General features: G+C 41.9%; 1 long non-coding RNA gene across 1 annotated transcript in view; it reads right to left on the bottom strand.

Moving 5' to 3' along the window:
* Positions 1–2,059: 2,059 nt before the first annotated feature.
* LOC113127375 (uncharacterized) overlaps positions 2,060–26,511 on the bottom strand; it is a 46,406-nt gene continuing 21,954 nt past the window's right edge. The window contains exons 3-4 of the long non-coding RNA XR_003295415.1: positions 11,537–11,696; positions 2,060–2,139 (exon numbers count right to left, since the gene is read on the bottom strand). This is a non-coding gene — a long non-coding RNA (uncharacterized LOC113127375). The remainder of the gene's footprint in view (positions 2,140–11,536; positions 11,697–26,511) is intronic.

The raw sequence follows: 26,511 nt of genomic DNA on the forward strand, positions 1-26,511 counted from the left end.
TATTTACACTTTAGAGATGAACAAATTACAAAAGCCCTCACAGTTCTTGTCCCTCACTCAGCATAAACAATATTTTTGTGTTTATTTAATTAATAAACTGTTTATTATTTTGTGAATTTATCAAAAATGCACTACGCATTTTTGATAAATATAAAATAGATTTTTTTTTTTAGCCATTATAATTTTCATCTCAGAGATGAACCACGATTTACTGATTTTTATAAGTACTCAGACACGGTGAACTGGTTGTTCCCCTCATGACAAAACTCAGGCTCACTGAGCTACAGTTTCATCTTTTAAGAGGGAATCTAAGCTCAACACCACGCATGATAAAAATGTAAGTGTGAGGCAGCACAGAGGAAGGAGAACATTTGAGATGTGTGTGTTTCTGAGGCTGAGCCAGTGTTGGGGGCGTGAGTGAGAGAAGAGGGTGGAATTGGGTGTGTGTTGACAAGGAAGATATTGTGTATTGGTTTGTGTTGTACATGTGGGTTTATGCATGTGTGTGTGTGTGTGTGTGTGTGCTCATGGGGGTGAGTGATGGAAAGGGGGTGAGGAGGTGGTGGTGATAGTGGGGGGGGGGGGGGGGGGGGGGGGGGGGGTTTGGGTGGTAGCCCCGCTGTTTGGCCATACGCTCCTGCCTTCTCTTGCCTTTTCAGCCTGGCTGACCAGAGAGCTCATTTGCATTAGCGGTGTGTGTGGGGGGTGACGGGGGCGGGGGAGGAGGGGGGTTTGGATTTCGCTCGAGGCCTGTCTACTCTTCCAGGCAGTAGACTGGTATGTGTGTGTGTGTGTGTGTGTGTGTGGCAGCATGGAGGGGGAGAAATCGCGCTGGCAAAGAGGACGTGTCACATCCATGTAGCCCCTGCTAATCAGGGCCGGCCTGAGCCGCAGCCAACTAGCTGAGGCTCACCATGTGAAGAAATGCAGATAATGGCGTATGGTACAGAGAAAGGCTTGCTGGGAAAATACTACATACATGTACGTGTGAGAGCTGCTGGTGGGTTAGCTAGGAGTTCATCATATAGGGCAGCATTGTGTGTGTGAGTGTGCATGGAAAGGCCACAAGCACACGCACAGCTACACTCCGACAATCTACCAGGAGCTCTTTTCCATTGCAAATCCAGTCATTTGGTGAAGTGCTAGTGACCCCTATGGGCAAGATGCTGTGATTTTTGGCTATTCATGATATGCATGGCTGAATTTGCACTAACCCAGTGAAAAAAGGGAAAAAACATGCATATGCCGTGTAAAACCTTTCAGACAACTGCCAGGGTTTGCAACAAAGAAAATACTCTCCAGAGTGGAGCAAAAATGTAAAAATCTTCTCCTGATTTAATTTTCCTGCCCCTTAAAGGCCTCCACTTTTGTTTTGCTGAAGATTTTTGGAACAGCAGCACCATAGCCTGACAACAATATGAAAAAAGTTGCTATCTGACCAAGATTTGGTCACTTCGTTGCCTACAGATTCCTAAAGCAGCAGTGTAGGACAAAGCATTGTCCTAAAAAAGTGCACCCACTCCTTCATATGTGCTCCAAATAGTTCACTGCCAGGATATTTAGTATCCAGTGACCACAACTTGAGATTACTAGACAAAATCAGAACTGCCAAGCCAGAGGAGACAGAGCAACATGCCGTGCTGCACTGCAGCTTGTACACGGACAGAAACAGGTCTTTGCAAAAACAAATCTCAGAAACCACAGAAACCTGACATTGCTACAGAAGCAGCAAACAAAACTATCTCATCTCAATTTCTTCTATAGTTCACACAACTATTCATTCAACATTCAATTATATTGTGTCACTCCCAGTTTTCACGATTTGCTTACAAGGAAATAGTTTATCTTTCAGTGTAGTCCAGCATCACATTTCCTTTTTGCATTCTGAAGAATTATAATTGCATTTTAACCCACAAACAACCTTGTTTGTAAATACTGTACTCATGGTCATGCCAATAAAGCTAATTTGAATTTGAATGTGTGTGAGGGTGAGAGAGAGACAGGGACAGAGGGAGGAAGGACTGTAACAGCAGCAGTATCAGCAGGGAACAGCACCCACCTCCCGTTTTCACCCCCCTTCAGGTCTGCAGAAACGAGGACTTCGTCTGAGTGGAGACCGGCCTCTTACTGCATCGTCCCCTACAAACAAGCAGACACAGACGAATAACAAAGAGAGAGGTTGAGCCAGGCATGTGCAGATTTCATAGTGACCTCTGTGTTTTCCTTCTCAGCCCTTGTTGTGAAAAACTGGCAGTGAGCAGATGTGGCAAGCACACTCACACCCTTCCTCCCCCACCAAGTCTCCTAAACCCATCTGATCCACATCTTAACTTAGGGCAAATGCAGAAAAAATATGACACAAAGGGCTGATAAATAGCAGGATGAGGCTGGTAATAAGCTAAAGGGGCTACGTGGATAATAACCCGCGAGTAGCTGATGGGGAGACCAGGGCCTATATGTTTCTAGTCTTCTCACCCGAGATCTCTAATCCTGGGCTTTGAAGGAGGGGGGACAGAAGGGGAAGGGGCTAAGGTTGAAGTTAGTGTAAGATGCATTGGTGTCTTCTACACATGTGCGCCCTAATCCCTGCTCTCCAGCTTTTTCTGAGCTGCTTTTGTATTTAATTTTTCTCTCTACCCCACCCGCCCTCCATCCTCTTTTCCCACCTCCACTCCCTCCATCCTCTCTCCTCTCTCTCTCTCCTGACCAGTTAAATCCCAACGGGGCCGGCAGAGTGACAGGCCCCATTCAGCGGTGTGCTGAGGGTGACAGCTGGTGAGAGGCCCGTGTGAAAGAGCGTTGCCCCCATGATGCCTTCACCACCCCTCCTTTTACCATACACACTCACACAGCAGGGCTAAGGCAGGACCAAAGGGATGGGCAGCAGCTGAGCCGTCGTTCCCCTTGTGTCCTTTCCCCACTTCCAAGTCTCACTGAACCGTCTAAAAAACGGTCCCAGCACTACTCAAACAGGTTGTTGCCATTTTGAGGTGTCAATCTATCATTTACTTTGCACTTTTGGTGGCATCTTTGGCACAACATGCTCACCGCTGCAACATTTCTACACAGAGCTCACGCGGCTGTCAAACCACATGGGCAGCACAGTTTTTACTGCAGGTATCTTGCTCTGCCGTTGCTGCCCGTGTTCAGTAACTCTTACAAACGTTAAGCTGAAAATTAATAGAAATTATCTTCAAAGATAAAATCAACTATAATAAAATGAAAAATTCAAGCTTTGAAAAAAAAAGAAAAAATCCCTAAAAGTAAAATGTGGATGTTTTTAATGAAAAATGTTAAAATATAAATGATGAACCTTGGTCAAAAGGACAAACCTGATATATCTATGACTCATATTTAAGCCACAGTATTAGAAGCTTTCGACAAATGGGTGCACACCTTTGGTAACACTGGAGCACATTTATTTGCGTAAGTCAGAAGATAATGACTTTAACAAACATTTATATTAACCTGGAACTATTTTAATTTGCTTGGTGGATTTAAAATATCCAGCTACTTGATCCAACTGCCCTCCCTAAAGTACAGTAGCTGGTCCACTCTCAGCATGACGCACTAGTCAGTGCAGTTCATTAACAACAAGGAGACTGTGCTGCTCTGAGGTCTGTAATAGTGTGTGTGTTTGAGTGAGTGCTGGTGAGACAGACTTACAGGAGTGAGTGACTGTGTGTGTGTGTGTGTGTGTGTGTGTGTGTGTGTGCGTGTGTGTGCGTGTGTGTGTGTGCGTGTGTGTGTGTGTGAGGCCCGTCTGGTGCTGCCCTCATGTCGTCCATGACAGCATGTTCTTTCTCTGCTCCCAGCTTGCTTGTGTTGCCTCGTGTCCATCAATCTGTGCGTGTGCCCTCACCTGCACCTGTTTGTGTGTGTTTCCTCCCACATTATGGTGTGTGTGTGTGTGTGTGTGTCTCCCTGCCCGCCTGCCTAACGAGGGTCCCTAGTCCATATGTGACTTCCTCATTAACGGGCCCACATGACAGGGACAGAGGCGCTGGCCGCTGGCCCAGAATAGGGCTGACACCACCGGACTCCCAGACGCCAGCGGGACCATGTGTATGTGTGTGTGTGCTCAGCCACAGATGCCCTAACCATGTGGCCCCCTGTTCTCTCTTCCAGTTAGGACCACTAATTACAGGCTGGATCTTTCCCCTCTATACTTCCCTTCCTCCCTCTCTTTCTTTCCCGTTCTCTTTTTGTCTGTTTTTGAAGTGATAATGTTGTCACTGGGTTGTAATTGGCCAGCAAAGATTGATAGTAACTGATAGGAACAGTTCACAGTGTGTTGCTCAATGTTGTTAGTTGAAAAGGTGTTTGGATTAACTGGGTTAAAAATCTCTAGCAGAAAAAGCAACAGGGGCTAACACACAGAAAGAGAAGCTGAAAATAAAAGTTCAACAGGAGCAGGCTGTGAGCAAAATGACAGATTTCTCTGTCAGGACAAAGTAGCAGCACAGAACAGTTTGAACCAGCAGTGTTGGCAGAGTGTAAGAGCACTGCACCAGGCAGGCTGCCACAGGTAATGACTGACAGGTTGTCATACAGACACTGCTTTTCAGGACTTAAAGTCAACTCTGCAAACAGCCCTCTGCCTATCATATGTGGGTAAGAGACAGGGCTGTTTGCACTGCTGGTGTGCTTCGTTCAGTGAGAACAAATAATTGCTTTTTTTTGGGGGGCACTTAGTGGTCACAGGGAATGTTTTTCCTCATCATATGGAGCTACAGGAAAGACTCAAAGCTGAACTTACACCAGCCTCCGCTAAAACACTTGGCTGGAGGTGGAAAAGCTGTCTAACATAAACGTCCACACTTCAACTAACGCCACCATTCTCCACCATCCTTGACCAGTGAGTCTGAAAACATAACTCCCAGCTTGGACCTGAAACCTTTTGTCAATCACTCTAATTGCCTCTGATGAAATATTATTTGAGCTAATTACATTCTGCTTGCCAGTGGTTCACCCACACAATCCTTCTTTACAGGGCACACACTTCAATAATCAGCACCCAGAGCAAGGTTTATTAAACACAGCATTCAATCCCTCATTACATGTGTATAATTTGTAATTCCTAACCGTTCACTGGTTATTTTTTTTGCATGACTTTATGCAGCACCACATGCCAGGAAAGGTAAACAAGGAGGCGATGATGTAAAGCAACAGTCAAGGTAACGTCGAAACTGTTGGACAGGATGTTTTTGATTTTTGTTTCATCACATAATTACCTATTTCAGTGCTTTGGGCGTTTGTGTTTTGAATCTGTTGGATTGTTTTGTCACTGTATTCCCTGGCAAGCAAGATTATTTTGTCAGATTCAGGCAGTAAAAAGGAAGAAAAAAGTAGTGGAAGATCAACTTTAAAAATGCTTAGAGTAACACTTTAACCATGTGCCATCACAGCCCAGATGCATGCTGACATCCATCCTGGAGAAACATGACAGCAGCACTATTTCAAGGATCCCCACATTTAAAACAGTACGAGTGAGAGCTCGTCAGTGAATACAGCTCCGGAATTAAAACGTGTCTAATCTCAGGCCTTTATCACCTACAGTAGGATAACCAGCGCCTAGAGATATTTGCTGCCACTGACAACCAACACCTGCTCCTCGCCGCCCTCGCTGACCTCATGATCTTCAGGTCTAAGCTCTGCCAGTTCGTCTACCACTGTACCTGTCTAGCTCACAGGTGTAACACTCCTCAGTTACACATATGATCATTTCAGGGTCGCAGGAATATTACCAGGGCACTAGGAGTCTGACCCTGAGCCTCCAGTGATTACCATAAAAAGCTAAGGTTAATGTAGTTCCTGGATCGTCAAATTATGAGACAAATAATCTAAATAATCTGATTTTTTAAAAATTTTTTTCACAAACTAAGGATTCAGTAAAAAGGGTCGGACAGATCCAAGATCAGGTTTCAGTGCCGGTAAGATTTTTTTCATCTCAAACCTCTGCTGCTTCACAAAGGTAATAAACCACTGTAACGTCCGTCCGGTGCAGGTATAAAGTGAAGAAAGAAGAAAAAAAAAAAAAGTCCTCTTCATTCTGAGTCTGCAATTATAATATGTGATTATTCACATTGTCGTAGTTTGTTTTTTGAGGCTGGAGAAAATGTGTGGCAATCATTAAGGTATTGTTTGGCTAAGGAAGTATAATTTACAACTGTGCTATTGTACAGGACTTCACTACTAATTACTATGTACATTTAAGACTCAAAATCTCCCTGAGATGGCTGATTGTGTTACAGAGCAATTTAAACATGTATGTTAATTGCTCAGGTTTTCATACAGCCCGTTTTTTTATTGTCTGACAGTGATTTGTTTTTTTGTTTTTTTTGTTTACTTGAAAATAATTACCTGTCACACAAATGTTCAAGCCCTGGGGGCAGTTTAATGTTCGCAGCAGATATCATTTTTCCTTAAGCGCCTCTTAAACTACCTCCTGGTGTTAAAATAAAGGCCCCTGCCCAGACGCAGGGTTGACCCCAGACAGCTGCTTGACCTCTGACTTTCCAATTGTCTTGTTGCCTTTCCAGGATAAACAGACACAGAAAGCTGCCAGTGTGTCGACCTAATGACCCGTCTGTATGTCTGCTCCGCTGCCTGATATGGAAGACGGGATGGATTCACTAAAAAATAACTTGCTGAACTCTATGAAACTACACTACAAACAGTTCAGCACCAAATACACAAACATTCCTGTGGGAATGGTATCTGATTTGATTATACATTTTAACCAGTGGCAACAAACAGCTGAGAATACTGCAAAAAATACTGCAATTTGTACTACACTACAGGAAAAACTTGTTAAGTATTAGCTGTAAAATATTCTCTCTCTTCTGGGGACTATTATTAATGCATTACACCTACTTTGCATTTCATTATTGGTGCTTCTTATTAATATATTGTATGTATTGTTGGGTTAAAAATGATAAGCCACTGGAATTCAATCCTGAACTATTGTGGTAAATTGGAGGATACAGTTTATCAACCTGCCTGTGTGTCTGCCAATCAAACCGTGTGTCTGTCAGCCAGAAAACAAGCCTCAGAGATAAAGAGAAAAACTTGTTCTCAGAATAGAATCGGCTGCTCTTGGCGCTGTCAGAGGCTCTCACTTTCAGGAGAAACACTCCACATCTGACACCAGAACAGATAAGACCAAGATTTGGTTTTTGGTACAAGAAGTGACTGTGTGATGGATGAGGGTACTACAGAGTGGTCACACGCTGCAGCTTCAGGCCCAGCAAAGTTCTGTCCTCCCTTAAAGCCAAAACACCTCTCCATCATGCCATCTCCAGCCATCTTATGCTGCTGATCTGAATGTTTTAACCCTCTGCCCTGTCAGTCCCTAAACTCCCCCTCTGGTGTTTATTTTGAAAAAACAGTGAAAGGAGGAAATTAATTATTTTTTTAACTCATTTCACCTTTCAGCGTGCCCCTGGGTAGCCGGAAGGCAGTGAAAAGGGAGGTTGGATGTGATAACAGCTATCTGCTGGCTGCTTGTGGTGTGCAGCTCTTTGTTCTTTGTCTCCCACAATGCACTGCCAGAGTGACCGTCCATGGGTCATGAGATAAATTTATAGCCTGTACCACTGGTGTATTAAATAGTGGATGAGGACCTAAACGTGACAACCTATTTGTGTCAATCAAAGCTTATATAGCGGTTTCTTTCATTTCTGAGCTGACGGGTAACACTGTGCTAGAAGTGGACTTGCTAACATGACGCTGTTTACCCAGAAAACTTCACAATACTGTTACGGTGCACATTTTATAACAGGTGACCACATTTGGAACCGAATCACTAATCCCACCTGTTCCAGGGCTATGTTGGACCAGAGGTTTCATCTCCACAGACTGACTGATTGACCTCTGATTCCTGGACGGGGGATTAATGTGACTGAGCTCTGTCTGTTATTGGGTCATGTAAATCTCAAACAGCAGGGAACATCACTGAAAACCCTCTGTTTAACAGGGTAACGCTTGTTTTTGGTTAAATGTTTAACATTAATGATAAGCAGTGCTCATTTTCATACATCAAATGCACATTTTCGTTCTTTTGCAGTAATTATGACACTACGTGTGATCAGATCTTAGTGTCAGTCTGCCATATAATGAGATCCTGTTTGATTCAGCTAAGGGTCCATAGTCTAGTTTACTAGTAACTGAATGTAGTACTGTAGTACTGCTTTGACTCAGAACTAAACATTGTACCTTTTATTTTATTAACCACTGTTGCATCAGTTTTCATTATGTAGTGATATGCAAAAAAATCTATTATTTTTATGAAGGATATTAATGGCTTGTCAAGTCAATTCAACATAGTATTTTGATCATATATTTTCACAAGGGAATCTTTCTACTTCACATAGAAAAGACTGTGCTGTGTCTTAAACACATTTTCAGGGGGTGAACATCGAGAGGGAACCAGTGCTTCATAATCAGCTTTACCGAGTCTCATTAACAGGCTCGTCATGATTGGTTCCTTTGAGCTGCTGTGCCCATGCATCACAGCACATCTGAATAAAGATGAAAAGTTTCCCAACTTTCCTCTGCTAGCCTCGCTTGGTTTAAACTTGTTGCCACATGCCACTGATGTCTTCTTGCACAGTGAGCTGCCACTGGAAATGACTTCCTGTCTTATATGGATTTACAGCAGCGTAACAGATGTGAACATCTGGTTGCACAAGGGTTTGGCGTGGATTTATGTGAGTGTGCCTGTATGCTGTTACCAGCAGACTATCTATTCTTTTCTATTGTTCTATGTTTTATGTATACATTAGTGGACATGAATGAAGAAGAAAAAAGGGAGTCAAAGAAAAGAAGGATCCACTGATAGGATCAGGGGAAAGAAGCCCTGTTGTTAAAGGTAATGAATCTATACATGTGCCTGAGCAGCCATTGTTGCTTATAATTGCAGTGGTGTTCTTCAGCGGCTGGGAAATGCCAAAGAGGACCACTCAAACAAAACACCTGCCCCTGCTGTTATTTTACTACAATATTTCCTTCCTGACAATCCCCTGTCTGTGCCTTTCACAGACTTCCTCACCAAGGGTCTGCCAAAGAAAAACATTTGATAAAGGAGAGAAGCGGTGCCGCCTGGGAGACAAAAAGGAAAAGTGGTGACATTATGACACGCCTGCGATGTTAATTAAAATAAGAGAAAGAGTGCATTCAGCAATCTTTCCCAGACACAAAACAATAATCTTTTGTTTTAAATAAGAAATGTAATCTATACTAACCCTGTACTGGGTTTACATGGAGCTGAGCAATGGGCCTTTGCCTTCAATAAACTTTACAATGAAATGCCACTTTTCTGCCATGTCCACAAGGATTCAGGCTTATGTGCTGATGGATTTATGTGAGGTGAAGCATTACACTGTTTCATGTTATTCCCTTTGTTTGTCATTTAAGTATTTTGTTGTTGGTACAGTATATCACACTGGTCTATGTGTTGTTGTCATTTAAGTCTCTGTTATCCAATTTAGCTTTGTCTTTACTTGTCATCTTTTTTTTGACAAGTAATTTTTTTAAGGGTTTGTTGTTTTTTTTTCCCGTCAAGCAAATGTATATTTTTGATGTGTCGTATCACAGAGCATGTAAATACTGTAACACAATCCCCACGTTTGCCTTCAAGTCTTTGGGTGTTGGTGGATATCAGGCGTGCATTCTGTCAGTTTCTATCTGGTCGTCATTGGCAGGATGAATGCACTAAGGCAGACTTCAGTGTCACCAAACAATGCTCAGCAGACTACTGCTATCCTCTTCACGCTACGTGTGGGCATATACAGGGAAGGAAAGCTAGAAACACCGATCAGTCCATAAATGTATCAGGTCATTAAGAGAACTTTCTGTAGCATTAAACGTTTGCGGGGAAGCTTCCAGTTCACCTGTGCCAGAAATCTGATTCCATAAAGGCTCAGTAAGATGTCAGTATTAGACGTGGCAGTTCGGGGGGACATGAAAGGCATTTGACTTGTTCCTGCTGTTCATGAATCCACTTGGCTGTGTGAACCAGGGAATTATCATCTTAAAATATGGAAACTTCATGAATGAAAATCACTTGCACCATAGGGTGCACCTGTAAAATGGCCTCATATTCCTTAGTCATTATTCCACTATGCAGAGGAATCACTGGACTTATGACTCCCACAAGATCACTATGCATACATCTGTAGTGCATTTAAAGATCTGCCTGCATGTTGAACTGATACAACAGCTGCTGCAGGGCATATTTGAAGTCATTTTTGGCTTTTTATGTCAGTCAGTTGGGTCACCACTTTGACCTGGACTAAAATATCTCAACAACTATTCGACAGTCAGTCATAAAATGGTGTACAGACACTTATGATCCCCGCAGGACGAATCCTATTGACTTTTAGTTTACTTTTGGACTTTCCTCTGTGCCACCAACAGGTTGACAGCTCTGAGTTGTCAAATGTTATGTCAGCTACGAACTCAGATGATGTTGGCACTGCATAGATACAGTAAGTTCTCCTGTGCAACGGGAGCATAATTAGTAGTATTATTCTGTGGTTTACAGTATAGTATTCATAAATTATCATTTGACCAAACTGACCTTCTTCTTCTCTGTTGAGCTAAAATACACACTGCATCAAAATGAGGATGAAGGACAGTAATGGCAGGTTCTGTCAGCATGCAGGTTGAAAGAGAAAGTGTATTCATCTACATAATGCCTTTTGTTACTCATGGGGTGAATTTCTGAGGTGTCTAAATGTACATGTGACTAATTACTACCTTGAAAATTAGTAATTCAACCACAAAATATCCCTTTGTCAATACCTCTTTAGAAGCAAGACCTGTCTTGGGGAAAGAGTGAACAATAACTAAAATCACTGCCTAGAATTAGACGTTTTACAAAGCACAAGTGCCAACCAGGTAAATGATGAATCTTGTCTTGTGAAAAACAAGCTTTGTGCACCCACCAGAAGAGGAATACACGAAGAATATGTGAATAAAAACAGATATTAGCTGACACTGAGGCATTGCTAAGGGAAGCGGGGCGAGGAGGTGGACCGGGTGGATGGATTAGCCAATTCACCGACCTCAGTTAAACTCAACAGGGGTTTTTGAGTTATTTAATTTTGAGTGAAAACATTTCATTTTTCTCAAAATAGACTTATCCACCCTGAAATCTACTACACGCACAAAGTGAATGCAGATTTAAAGAAGAATCACAAAGGGAGCTCTGACAGAGCACATAAGTGGTTCAAAGCTCAACAGACCTGGACAAAGCTGTAGGTGGTGGCAAACGCTTCATCAGACACACTAGTTTCATTTAACCTTTATGTAACCAGGCAAAATCCCATCTTTCAAAGGAAACTTGTCCTCTCTTACTGAATTTGTTTGCTCTAGAGAGAAACAGCTGGGAGTGCATTTTTCTTTCATACGAAAACAACATGAAACTGCTTCTTCCTTCCTCTTTTTACTCTCACTCTGTGGCTTTACCCCTTTAGGACACTTTAGGTAAACAAAATTTGTAATGTTTACTTGGTTGCAGTCGTCCAGTTACCTGTCAGCAGTGTCTCCAGCTTGTTGTAGCATCAGGTACATCTGAGTGGTCTATGGGATCTGGGGCATCAGGGAGCCAGCGATGAGAGGGGGGTAAGAGGGAAATCGATGCAAGGCGCTTTTAGGCTCAGTTCCCTGGCTGTGCAGCTGCTAGCAATTACCTGTAAGGGAGAGGAAAGACTGAAGTAACACAGCTCTGAAGGCCTCTCCTCGGCTCACACCCCGAGGCTCTCTAATTACTCCACCAAAAGCCTGAATATCTGTCAGAACCAATCAGAGGCAGCCAGGAAACAGGAACATGGTGAGGCATTCATTTGTTTGCAAGGCAAACACTCGCCAGGTACTTAGCACCAAATCAATGTTTGATTTACTAAAGTGTGTATGCAGGTCAGAGTGCCCTGCTTTATTATGACAATTCTCCTACTTGCAAGAAAAGCTGTGGAAAATAGAATTATTAGGTGCAATTACTTTTGTTTGTTTTTTCCTTTGCAAAAGTAAAATTGTTTTTATGTGTGGAAATTTTAGTTGTATACAGCAAATCCCAACTATTTCCAATAAATGCAGTGAGTAAGTAAAGAGTTGTTGGAAAAGGGCAAAAAGTAAAGTCTAAGACAAACACTAGGTGTTACTTCTATTTTTGCATCCCTTTTCTGGATTCACCCTTTCTACCACCCCGTCCTTTTCTTCTTCTTCCTTGTAGGATTGGCTTTGGAGTGCGGCCGTCCCCTCTGCCATATGCTTGGCGCCACACGTCTTTTAGAACCGCTTTGTCACGCTCCCCAGTTTGGAGGTACACTTTGAAAGCGATGCAGGATGCAAAACACCAAGGGAAGGTGGGCCAGCACCAGACAATGATTAATACTGCTTTCAACGATCTCCTTGAAGGAAACTGAGGCATCATTGCATCGCTGTAGAAATACTTAGGCCTCGAAGGGAGGGGGGCAGAATGTGGGGATGAGAGAGCAGCACCATGATTTTCAGAAACACCATATCCGGATGTTTTTTAATTAAAATGTTTACTGAAAACACATTATTCACAACCTTGAATTGCACAGGCAAAACTTATACTTTATGCGTCAGAGGAAAGTGTTGAGACTCTGTCACTTTCATGAAAGCTTCATCTTGATCTCCATGCTGTTCCTCCAAGGTTGAGCAGGTAAGTTTTCCACCTTCCATTTGAATTATAAAGTGATAAATGATACAAGTGCATTTGCACCTTTTCTTCACTTTCAGTTTTTGAGAAGAAGGGATGCACAGTTATCAATAAATGCTGAGGATTTTGGAGCTGGAGGAAAGGGAACACCTGGGTGTTTTTTCTTTTATTTTCTACGTTTATTATGTAGCTTTATATGGGCATGACTACGCCATTTTGAACAGTACACATGTACCCAGCATTGTGTTAAAAAAGACCAAACAGAAGGAAAAACATCCCCTGCCTCTTAAAAACACAGGTGAATCCCAGGCGAGGCAAAGCTAACATAATCAATTAGCATTCAGCAGAGGTACATTCTTTTTGTAATAGACCTTTTTTTGAAACTTTTAAAACCATTTTTGGTTTTGGCTTTTGGTTTTAGGTGTAGTAAATTACCTTGCTCCATGCACCCTGCAAGCAGGCGAAGCTGTGCCAAAAAGCCACATAGTCCACAAATGTTTAACAGAAAGGCTGCTTTAAATAACAGGAAGAGTGGAGCTTAGACATCGAGCACGCTTTAACACTAGATACAAAAAGTAATGTTATCTTGGCCTTTTCTAAAAGTAAAGGATTTGACAACTTTTTCCACTACTGCCAAAACTACCCAATAATCCATTTCCTGATCACTTTTTGGTTAAAACAAATATAGTTCTTATTCTGAATGCTGCGCAACTATTTGCATTATTTTGATTTTAGCGAAGAAACTAGAAAAAAGAGAAGCAATGCAATAAACTTTTTTCCCCTTTATAAAAATTAGAAAAGAAGAAAAGTGATGTGAGTTGCTCTTCTAGGGAATAATAAGACTGATGATTTTGAAATAAATTCTGGCTAATGCATTATGACTGTGGTGGGGATGCGAAAATACAGACAGAAACAAAGTGCTGTCACTCAGTCATGACTCATTCTCTTTCTTCTGCACACACACACACACACACACACACACACACACACTCATTTATACGAGAAAAAACAATTCTTTCTTATAGTAATTTATCTGAACAAATTAGTGGCTGTGAGTATACCACAGACGGAATCTCAGTTAGCACCTACCATGCAAATTAAAGCGACGCAGCCCATACTCCATTACACATATCATTATAAACCCCCTGACCTACTTCAAAACCCCTGCTACCAATAATCAATCTTACAATGTTGGGGTATAAAATGCAAAGCGCTGAATTAACAAGCAGGCGTGACAGGCTGATTATTGATTTAATGTCAGCGGCTAGCTGGCACATACATCTCTGAGGCCCAGCACACTATTAAAACATCCCAACTAGGGTAATTGCATTAGACACCTTTTTATACCACTTTGTGCGGCTAATTGGCATGTAATAAGGAGAGAGAAAAGACAGGAGCCAAGTGATTCGCTGAGTCAGTGGCTGACTGATGTCATATCTAGAGGAGGTGTTAAAAAGGAAGAGAGGGAGGAAGAAAAACTCAGAGAAGTGGTGACAGGGGAATGGGGACCGTTAACATAGTAGCACATGGTTAAGCTTCTGACCCAGTCAGTGTTACTTTAACTTAAATTAACACCACTCTCATATCTGTATGCTAATAATGAAGCAACAACCACTAGCTCTTACCTTAACATAAATACTGGAAATGGCTCAGATTCTCTGGTCAGAGGTAACAAGATTTATTGTACCTGCCAGCCCCTGTTAAGCTCACCACTGGCCTCAGTGCACGGTTTGTATAACGAAATCTAAAAAATTATCTTTGAAAGTGCCATGAGTCACAAAAGTGCATTAAATGTTTATTTTCATCACTTTAGGGTAATAAATCTTCCCTGCATATGGATACATACACTGAACAAGAAGAAAACAAAAAAAATGACAGCTTACACTTTAAACTGTCCTGCAGCAACAACTCCCAGAACTGAAATATCCTTCAAACTGTGTCACTGCAGCAGCGTGAGCATGCTCCAGGCCTGGACCACTTCCTGTTGCTTCCTGAATGAAGATGTGAAACTTCATTATGGACCCCTCCAGTGAGGCCTGTGAGGAGGGGATTGAGAATGAAAGAAGAGAAGAAGCAATGAGGGGGTGGCCAGGTGCCAGGTGCTCCCTGTGATGGGACACCCCATCGCCACGGAGACATGGGTCAGGGGGCACGTGGGGGAGGGCGCTCACTGAGGGCACGTGCTCCGAACAGCGGGGCAGTCGGGTTTGGCATGAATTACCCGCCCGCTGAGCTACTGCTTTGGGGATGCTAGAGAAGAGGTCACATACTCAGTGGCCCTCAAACGTGCACACAGGCTCTCTGAGCAACAACAACAAGGCTCTGTGTGCGGCCAGCTAGTCACAACAGCTATTCTGCATTTAGTACAAATACAAGTGCACACACACACACACACACACACACACACACACACTTGGAGAGGATGAATTAGGTCAGCTTCGTTGGTCAAACAGGACGGCTCTATCCACAGCAGGGCACTAAACACAAATTATTCTCACCAGAATGCCTTTAATATCAAAGAGGAGAGGGACAATCAGTGGTTGGACCTGCTCCATTTAGACTGTCCCACAGCACAGTGTGGCGCCACATAAGGCACCAAAGAGCACCTGGATACAAGAACATTTCGGACAAATAGAGTCCATTACAGCACACTCCAGTCAAGGTTGATAATGATTATTAAGCTTAGAGGGCAGGATATGACCATAAGTATCTTTTACATGGAGAAAAGTTCTTTTAACAAAGTACATTTGTTATGTTGTAATATTAGATGTAAATGTTCACATTTGGATCACGGTACAATTTACATCCGAATCATGATTAAATTCTGAACTATTTATAAAATACTGTTTATTATTATAATATTTACAATTGTGAGGAGATCTTACATTTTAGTTTAAGTTAATGATGATTCTGATGAGTCCTCACAGGGATAAATGTTTTACTAGGAAATAGGATTTCTGAAGCACCAGAATTTCTTCATCTTCTATAATAAACTTCTAAAATTCAAAATCATGTTTGAGCATTTGTGGTTAATTAAAATAAGCCAATGTATCACCCTGATTGGCTAATAATACCAACTACTTTAACCCAAATGAGGAAAAGCAGCAGAGTAGAGGCCTTCCTGTCGATATGTAGTTTGGAATGTCAAGTAAATATGGAAATTTATTAGTGGAGACATCAATTAATCCCAGTTTTGATATAGTTACTGCAGTTATTTCAGAACATTCAGTTTTCCATCCCAAAGTCAAAGTGCGATACAAAAGACTTGACCTTAATTGTAATTCAGGGACAAAAACAGTAGGCAGCTTTAGCTTAGTAATGATTGTGGATCACTGAACCTCCTCCTCGGCATGACACTGCTGCTAAACTGGAGGTTTGTTTTCGCCAACAGTATGTGATGATCCCACTATGGCGGAGGAGGGCTAGAGAGAAAGCAAGAGGCCAGGCCGCGCTGTTTAATGCTGAACTGAATCAAAGGCCAAAGGCTGCTGCGTCTGCCTCCAGCCGAATGAGTGCCAGAGATTCTGTATCAATGCCTTCATCATCATCATCATCATCATCATCTGACAACCTGTGAGAACGAATCATTCATTCAGTCCTCTCCTACACACCTCCGGGACCTCTCAACAACACCTTACAGCAGAATGAATCAAATGCTCTGCCAGGAAAACAAAAACCCCCGCAGAAACACACACACGTGCTCACGTCACACTACTTACTGTCAGCAAAGACAAAAGAAAGTTTGTCGATGGAGTTTATGACTTATTCTGAAATGGGAGAGATGGCGGTTGCATTAGCAGATGGAGGCACAGCAGTAACATTCTGGCACAATGTTTCTTTTGATATCTAATCACAGCCGACGTCAACAACGCCGTCCTTATTATTGCCATAATGAAAACTGAATCAGTCTCACATGGATTAATTTCTAAAAGAAAAATAATTAAGACAAAGGTCCTGTATTAAACAGACAAATCAGAAAGGCAGCAAAGTATAGTGCGTGACAGTTTCCCCAAGTCCTCCTGCGGTGATGTAGACCTGTCCTTTGTGTCATGACTAGGTTCTCTCTGGCATTAATCAGAGCGTCGTCCTATCTTGTTAGGCTGAGCTGGGAGATGATAGGGAGACTGCAGGTCTTTAATCAAGGTTAGAATAATCTGTGATGGTAGCTGATTATAAACCTGATCATCAGCAACATATTGTCACCTCCTAATCATCCAAATAAACACAGAGACCTGCCCTCAGCCCCCACATGGAGGAATAAATTACACATCCCAACACGCATACACAAACAATTACACTAACACAAACGCATCCAGGCGCAGAATCTGCTTTAAAAACACACACTAGTGCTCGAATGTCTACACACATGCACGCTCAGGTTCACAATCTGCACTATGCAGCACTTTTACATCAAATACTTTTAATGCAAATATCACTTTTTATGGAGACTTTGAAATTTCTTGCCTCTCAGCATTTAAGAAATGAATACATTGCAGCTAAGAAACCCCAACTTGAAAGACATCCATCAAGACAGCAGATAAACAATGAAACGGCCCCTCTCAAGTCGATGATAACCTCAACTTCTTTCTAATCTACTTTCATGTGCTTTGTCTCCTTTTTTTTATTTACTCCCACTCTTTTATTTCACCTCTCCTGGGGTGAGCCTCTCCTCTCCTTTCTCCTCCCTCTCTTCCAGAAGCTCATTACCTTGGGACCGAGTCTCGGCTGTTTTCAACATAGCGAAATTATAACACGACCGGCGACGGCACTCGTTAGCAGCCTTGTCAATCATCAGAGCGGGCAGGGGGAGAAGCAATCGGCGCTGGGGTCAGCGATGAAGATGTTCATTCTCTATTCATCCATCACATCTTCCGGGAAATCAATTTACACCGCATCAGCGTCACAGTGCCTCGACAACAGCAGCGATATGAAAGAGGAGAGAAACAACTTCTGAGAGAAAGACAGAGGAGAGTGGTAGATTCATTTAGATACAATCTAATAAACGTCACTCATCTTGTTTTTTTTCTCTTCCATCACCCCCAGGTTACCTGAATTCATTGTCCTCCAATGGAAATTACTATTTATTAATAACTTTTATACATACTTTCAAAAACCAGCTAAGCTTTAATAGCAACCAAAGTACAGCACTAGTTACCTCAACCCACTGTAAGTTTCTAAACCTCAAACCTTCAAGGTGCTTTCACCTTCCTGTCCCCTTTTCTTGTCCTGTTCACTTAGGTATTCTCTTTGGGAGGTGGCAGGTGACAAGGCAGAGATTTGGGATGTTGCCGTCGCTCACACTAATGTAGTTGTTGCTTTCTTGCAGATGTCAGCTTCATGGTTCATTAACAGTGTTTGGTTTAGGGAAACCTGACGAGAAAGAGGATAAAAGACAAAAAGACAGGTAGAGATGGAAGGGACTAGTCGGCAGGGAAAGTAATTGGGAACATAAATGAATCCTGGTGTCGCGCTGACACTGTCCACGCTAGTAGACTGCAGATGAAAACGCCTTTGAATGGCAATTCTGGGCTGGACATGGCGGCTTTGAAAAAACCTGAAGAGTGAGGTGAGAAGTAGTCAAGTAGAGGGAAGTGACAGAGCAAGAGGAGGAGGACAGAATGTCAGTTTGTGTGCATGGAAGCATAGATGGGTGCGTGTTGCCAGGAATGTGTGTGTGTGTGTGTGTGTGTGTGTGTGTGAGGGTGTGTGTGTGTGTGTGTGTGTGTGTGCTTTCATTCCAGGAGATGTCATGCTGTTTGAGCAAACGGTTCTCCGTTAAGGCCATCCACCGCCTGCTGCCGGTGCCGCCACCCCTGCTGTACCCAACCAGCCTCATGCCAGCGCCTACGCCACGGCAGCCGCCGAAGCCAGTAGTCCGCCTGCCCCTCGCCTCAGTAGAGCAGATGTCACTCAGTTGCCCTCCACCTCCCTCAAAAACTCCATCACCACCACCCTAACAGGCAGCCATAGCAGCATGCCAAGCCAGCGACACCCAACGTGCGAAGAGAGAGGGGTGTCGAGCATATCGATGGGACGGCGAGAGGGAGGGAGGGGAGGCAGGAATGCACAGCATGGGAGCGTAGTAGATTTTTGCACTCCCTCTATCACTACCTCTTCTGCCCTCAAGCCACTCACCCACCTCCCCTTACAAACACCACCACTATGCACATACCCTGGCACATAAATACATGCACTGTCTATTCTTTCCTCCTCACCCTGTTTTTCTCCCCCCTCTTGCAAAAAAAGAGACACACTTTCTCCTCTTTCTCCCGAGATGACACCCCCTGCAGGCCTTTGGAATATTCTAATTCTGTTTCCTAACTCTTATTATGTGTGGAGTGTGTGACATGTGAATTGTAATTAGTCGCTGTGGGGTGAGCAGAGAGCGAAACCCCCACCCCCCCAACCCCGAAAAAAAAGAGAAAAATACTGGAGGGGGAATAATCTTTCCAACTACCCCATCCAATTTTAACCCCCCAATCACCACCTTGTTCTGCTGTCGCAGCCTTTGATTTTCTCACATAGGTGTATGCACACACACCCACAGCCCTTCCAGTGCTCTTTGTTTCCCCTTCCGGCGCTGATCCAAGGCCATTCACCTCCCTTACCAGCCACACGGTACAGTAGCAAAGCTCCTGTACACCGCTGTGGGTCTTATCTTCAAGGCAGGCCTGTATCAATAACCTCGCAGCCTCTGCTCCTCCACTACAAAGGGCCCAGGCGACAGGGGCTAGCTGTAGGGATGGAAGATAATGGGATTGAGGTGGTACTTAAATTTCAGCGAACCACGTCAGCTCAAGTAATTAGTGGACGGGATCCATACTGGGGGCGCTAAGCAGAGCTAAAGCTACCCTGGGCTCTGCTGCTGAACTAAAATTAGGAGTGTGGGAATGCGTGGAGTTACTGTATCATCTTCATTGCTTGCTTGTCTATTTCTGCCACTGTGTTGCAATCTTCCTGAACCTTCGACTTCAATCGTGGCTCTCCAAGAAACACAAATCCAACAGAAAGAGGAGGGGGAGAAATCAAGCCGGCGGGGTGAGATAGGGGGTGGTGGGGAAGGGATTGTAATTTCACAGCAGTGTCAGAAGAGCCAGGCGAGGCCCTGTCTTTCCATTGAGGCTTCATTAGGGCAAACAATGGACTTTCCTGCCATCTAATTAGATGAGGTTAATGAGGAGTAGAGGGTCGCGGACGATCCCCACCGTGCACGTTGGGTTACGGGCGGGGGAGTCGGTCAAGAGGTCCTGGAGGTGCAAGAAGAGGGTCACCCCATTGCCATCTTACAGATTATTGTGTATTTGAAAAGGAAACTAGGTACAGTGTTGGGGCTAAACATGCTGCTGTTTAGGAAGAGGTCTAAACTTTATCTAAACCAGAATTTAAATTAACTTTATTGATCTCTGAAGTGAGGTCAAGGTAAAGGATTTCACTGTCATTCAAATACGTTTTCTCAGTATTAAAGAAGAATCAAATATGAGACAAATGCAATTCAAGGCAGTTAAAACAGCAAATATTTCTAATATATTACAATATATTATTGCAGCGTGTTTCATTATAATGGAAAATTTAGTTTCAATGATTGATTATTCTTACTGATTATGATTTTTATTGTTTCTTACTGTATTCTTGGTTTTTCAGGTTTCACAGGTTTTCATTCACAGGTTGATTCACAGAGTTCACTAAGACTCATGTGTTTTCATAATCATATCTGATGTTTATGTTCTTCCTGACCCAGTACAGTCTGACACTAAGAGACACAGTGTTCTCAAGGATGTTGGTGAGGAGTATCTGGGAGAAAGGGTCCTAAGGACACCAGGTGTGAGGAAGGGACCAGTATAAGAGAGCAGGCCCAGGATGGAGGGTTAACCGTCGAATGAGAATATAGAGTTTTAGCTTATTTAGCTTATTTATTAGGAAATCACTTTGTAGAACAGTAGGAAAGTACTGACTGAATGATCTGATGATGTGAATGACTATTTGCATTTACTCTGCATGTCTGTATAAGTAGCGGCCTCAGCCTAATAGGAGCTGAGCAACTGGGGAACAACTGGGAAGACTCTGATCGATTGTGTTCTATTGTGGTTTGCTATATATATTCAGAAAAGACAATCAGTCTGCACTCTCTTTATTGCTCATCCAACGGGTTTTGCCACAACATTCATCATGCCTTTAAAGAGCAGATATTAGTGGATCTCTTGGTTCTTTAAAAGCTTTAGCAATCACATCAGGTTATTTTTCTGTATTTTACTAATACACTGGTCAGTTTGTAGGAGCCTTTTATTTTTCAACATTCAAACGTCAGTGCTGAGAGTAAAGGTCTCTTTGCAGTGAGACAGTCGGCTGCACTGTACCTTTAAGTGAACCCTTAAAGACTTAGCTTGTTGCACAGTCAGCCAGTCATTAAAGGCAGCATTCTGCATCCTCCGCCCCACTGGCTATTGAAATTCATGGGTCAAAGGAGCAGCCTACCAAAATGTTATCAGATAAAAATGCTGATGACTATAAAATAGTAGAGATAATATTTTTTGTGTGATGGCTAATATGTATGCAGATATTTAAAATGATTTTCACTGAGTTCAGACACTTTTTAAACCATCATGACATAAAATCATGATGAGTAACATGAATATGGTTCTGTTCTACGCATTCATTTATCATTTAAATATAATCAACAAATGCATTATGATGCATTATTACAGTTTTTCCTGCCCAGCAGTATAAGCAGGAAGACTAAAGTGTTTACACAGACACATTCTGTTTTGCTCTCTATGGTGTTTTGACTGGGAACTGCTCTGCACTTTGTTTACTAAGATAAACATATAGTGATCTTGTAAATATGGACGATGCACAAAACTAGCTGTTCACACAGCGTATAAAACATTTACGTTAGCCAGATACTTTTTCATTGTACATTTCATTTGCAATGCTGTAATGTTTATTATCCCATATTGTTCAGTATTAATCCCTACGCACAAAGAGGTAAAGACATCACAAAAAACAATGATCATAAATGAAGTGGAATCCATCTGTTAACAACAGCAGTTAAAAATCCTCAACAACAACAACGATGCAGGATCACCTCATGCAGCAATATGCAGCACGTGACATCGCTCGTTATTACGAATACAGCAAATTAAGACGGGTGGAAAAGAGACGAGAAGAAAGTCCCTGTGTAACAGACAAGGGGACAGGTTTATGTATAGATAACTGCAGTTAGCGAGCTCACACAGAGAAAGAGAAAAGAGCGATACTTCTGTGACATTAGACTCTGTGAAAGAAACAGCTGGTGTTTAATGTATAGCAGAGACAGTGAGAACCAAGCTGCAACCTAAAGAAACAAAGTCTTTGTTTTAGGAGAAATTGCACAAATCATATGTGCAATGATTCTGCTTAATGGTGGTATTAGCTGTATCTTTGTTTTCATACAGGCCAAATTATGTCCAGGCATTGCTACAATGCAATGGACAATTCCTACCAACATGCAATTTACTATTTTTTGCCATGAAACAGGCCTTTTATGGTGTCCAACATTACAGTACATTACAAGAGATTAGAGATAGTACCTGCCTAAGCTGCAAGCTTGCAGCCCAGGACACTACATGGAAGTATAATGTGATTTTTGTGAACTGGGAGGCAATTTTGAGATTTCAAAAACATTGTTATCACTGCCCATTAGTGAAACCAAGAGATTATACCCATTGCAGTAGCCTATGATCTAGTTTGAGCGCGTGTGCGCACACACACACACACACACACACACACACACACACACACACACACACACACACACCACAGGTAATGTTTAGTAATGTGTGGGTCATGGTTTGCTGTAATAACCATAATCACAGTTGCTGTTAGGCTAATATCAGATTTCATGTGTCCATTGTAACCAAAAGCCATTTTATTTTACGAACGATAGATAGATAGATAGATAGATAGATAGATAGATAGATAGATAGATAGATAGATAGATAGATAGATAGACATAGATAGATAGATAGATAGATAGATAGATAGATAGATAGATAGATAGATAGATAGATAGATGTCTTTCTATAGTTTACACAGCTTCTTCAGCCTTTTTCATTTCCCCATAGAAATGACACTGCTTCAAACTGACATGCGCAAGCAAAATGTTAATCAAACAAACCCATTTCTACTCCGCAGCTAAACCAAACAAATGGGCCTCAACTCTCCCATTCAAGTCAGAATGACAGCGTAACACAACACAACAGCAGTGAACGTAGCATTCTTTATTCAGGGAACATCAGCCGCGCACTATTCTGTTGAAAATATCAACTTCAGATATTGGGGGAAGGAAAAAAGACGGGCGTTTTGTCTGCCTTTGTTGGTTTGGGCTTGATATGCCACGTGAGTCTTTCAAGCCATTTGTTAGACTCAATTTCTTCCTCTGTTACATCTGCAGATTACGTTTCAAGCAAACAACCAGCAACATGAAGGCACAGAAGCACTATTATGGTGAGAGAATGACAACTTGCGTTCGTCAAGAGCAGGAGGAGAGAGGAGAAAATACAAGAAAAGGCTGAAAAAAAAGTTGATGTAAAGAAGACGAGGAAGATTGGAAAGAGGCGGAGAAGAAGATGAGATACTACAATGATGGGATGTATGCGTGTGTATATTGTAAATGCATGTATGCAGGTTATGCAAATTAAAGGGCTTTGATTCTCTGGCCTTAAACATAGTCTCTCTCCTAGTGTTTTCTTTGCTCTACTCTCTCTCTCTTGATTTAGTGCCTCTCCCATGTTTTTCTTCATCATATGTTACAGACAAGAGTGTCAGTTTAACTGGAAACATCTGACAGAGCTACAGGGCTTGTTTCTGGACTCTGCATTCATTACAGCTGACACTTTATCCATCTCGCTGCCTTTTCTGTTGTTTTAAACACGTAATAATGTAGGGCTGGTCACAATATGCATCCATAGAACTAGCCTTTTTTGATAGACTAAACATAAGAGTTACACATAAGAGTGACCAACAAGAGTCAGCATGGCTCAAGTTGTGGTCATGTGCTAATTAGAAATATCTATTTTCAGTATTTGCTCATTAGCTTGTTAAGCTGTTCTGTCATTCACCTTTATCTATTTAAGCTAATGAGCTAGCTAACCTGCTTGCTCTCTAATAACTCATAAGCTGCATAAGAGAGAACAAGCACAAGGCCACTGTAAGTAACTGTTAGCATCACAAAGATCCAAACGTACCTGCTTTTAAGCAACAAATACAACAAATACATTCTGCTGAGAGGCTCTAATGAATACATTGCAATCGGTTACAAACACCTGTAGCTCCACCCACTCAGGTGTAAACTCAACCAATGAGATTTCCTACTCTGAGGAATTCAGACATGGCCTGAAAATATAGTGGTAAAGCAGTTATCGGCTGTATTTAGTTAAAACAATTTTGCACTTTGTTAAATACGACAGCAGTGCCAATAGGAACACCTCATTCTGTGAGTACAATCACTTTCCAGGATGGTATCTTGGGGATTAAAAGGATTTATTTACCACTAAATTTTGAAACATGGTTTACCATCATCCCCCATCTTCCCAACACAAATTTATTTTTAATTCATGTGTGTCATCACCATGTTTCAATCACTACTTGTCTTATTACAAACAAACAAATTAAATGAAAACTCAGACATGAATGTGCCACCCTGATCTTGCTTAAGCCTAATTGGACTAGCTGGGGTCAAAACACAATCTTACCTAATTAAGAATCAGATATTAGCTGTGGTGTGATCTCACCCAGGGTGATACATTTGCTCTGAATCTTTGAGCAGTGTTGTTTTTGTGCTTTCAGCCTCTGAACGTGCATCCCTCAATAGCATGAAAGAAAATCCTCAATCCCAGGAAAAGTGAAACCAAATCCTATTCCATACTCCACAGCTCTACATGCTATAACTGTGTACACGTCAATGAGGAAGATCACTTGCCGCTGCTGACAAGCGCTGTGCTCCTGCCATCCAAGGCTTACCAACAACACACTGCTTTAACCTAGATCGCCATCTAGTGATTGTATTCAGTACGCCACCACCCTCAACACATGCACACATACGAGCAGAGTGTCTATGGGATTTTATCTATTTTGTATTTAAGTGAATGTTACAGTGCCTTCACGGCAAACTGCACAATCTATTTTATTGTTCAAATTTTTGTTAATCAGTAACAAGTAAAATCAGATTTTTACAGTCATCTATGTGAAATCTGACTTGCTCTTAGACTGACGAGCAATATGTTCCTGTTCTCGACAGTTAAATTCATCATTTCTAGGAATGTTTTTCCAGGATGTTTACAATGACATTAGTTGCAACTCGCTTGCGTTTACGAGATTAGTCTGTTTCCTGACAGCTTGTTTGTTGCTTTGTATTGTTATACTAGCACCTTTTATTTACGTTAATTACTTAATTTACCTTAATGCTCAGTTGCTAATTAGGATTACATTTGTGTTTTTTGCTTCAGAATCCATGGCATGGTATGGAAAGATCTGAAATCTGTGTTGTCTCTTTAATTTGAGAAGCTGTGCTGGTCAGCAGTACAATGAACCCAAAACAATTAATATTAAGGATTTCAGAAATACAGTCATCTTCTTGTGTATTTCACAATGCAGTTCCGGATGGATAAGCACTTAGTTAGTTTGTTGAATCATGTCATTTCCACCTTGCATTTTCAAAAATATTTTAGAAATGAATCCTGCTGTCATGTCTGTAAAATGTTTAAAATTTCACAAATACAACTTGTTTTTGTCAATACAATGTTCATAGAACCATTTCATGTATTTGCAATTATCCTGACTGACTTGTTTATCATGTATGTGTAAACTCCTATATAGTAGACATCTGCTAGAGTGTATGCCTTAGATCCATTTATGAACATGTGAGCTATACCTCCATGTGTGTCTGGGACTGTGTGTGCACAGAGGCCATGTGCCTCACCTCACTTTAATGAAATCATGCGGGTCAGTGAGGCCGGCGAGGCTCGGGCAGGTCACCCAACAGATCGGAACTAAGCTGCTTTGACCCAGCCTGGTACTGCATGCCAAACACACACACACACACACACACACACACACTCACACACACACACACTCACCATACAACACAAAGGAACCACTGTACAGAGCGGATGGTGTGAGGGAATTATTATAAAACAAGCCCAAGCTGTTTCACTCACTCATGGAGTATATTTACAATGCAGGAACACAACTGTTTTATTTAGCTCCAAAACTAATAAAACGTATCAGAGGAATGTTCTTAAAAGAGGGTTTGAAAAATTACATCAGCAAATTAAATCAACAATAGAAGTGATCAAAGTTTCCTTACTCTGTAAACACTGAAATGCTGCATTAGATTACAGTACAGCAAGTTGTGCGGAGTTATTACGGAGAAAGCTTTAATCATTTGTCTTCTATTAGAAGCTACTCGTAACGCCCAGGGACTTCCATTAGAATTAAATTAAACAGTGGAAATGTAAATATTGACAACATATGCATAATTATTTATTCCACAAGCAACAAGATCAGAAAATTACTGCTACAGCATCATGTTAATATGAAAACAGAAATATTTGCATTTGCTGGTAATAAAAATGCAAATCACATTACAGAACAACAAACATAATAATAATAAAAACACATTAATACTATTATTAATAATAACAAACTGAGGCAAATACAGTAAATCCATAATTGACCTAAAAACAAAGAACTTCCCTTTCCACCATCCACCTGTGACCTTTTATGTTTCCGACCTCTCAGAGGTCAAAGGTCAACAACTTCAAGATGGCAGTCCTCTGGAAGCTGTC

The sequence above is a fragment of the Mastacembelus armatus genome, chromosome 2, assembly GCF_900324485.2.
Source record: "Mastacembelus armatus chromosome 2, fMasArm1.2, whole genome shotgun sequence".
Classification (NCBI taxonomy): domain Eukaryota; kingdom Metazoa; phylum Chordata; class Actinopteri; order Synbranchiformes; family Mastacembelidae; genus Mastacembelus; species Mastacembelus armatus.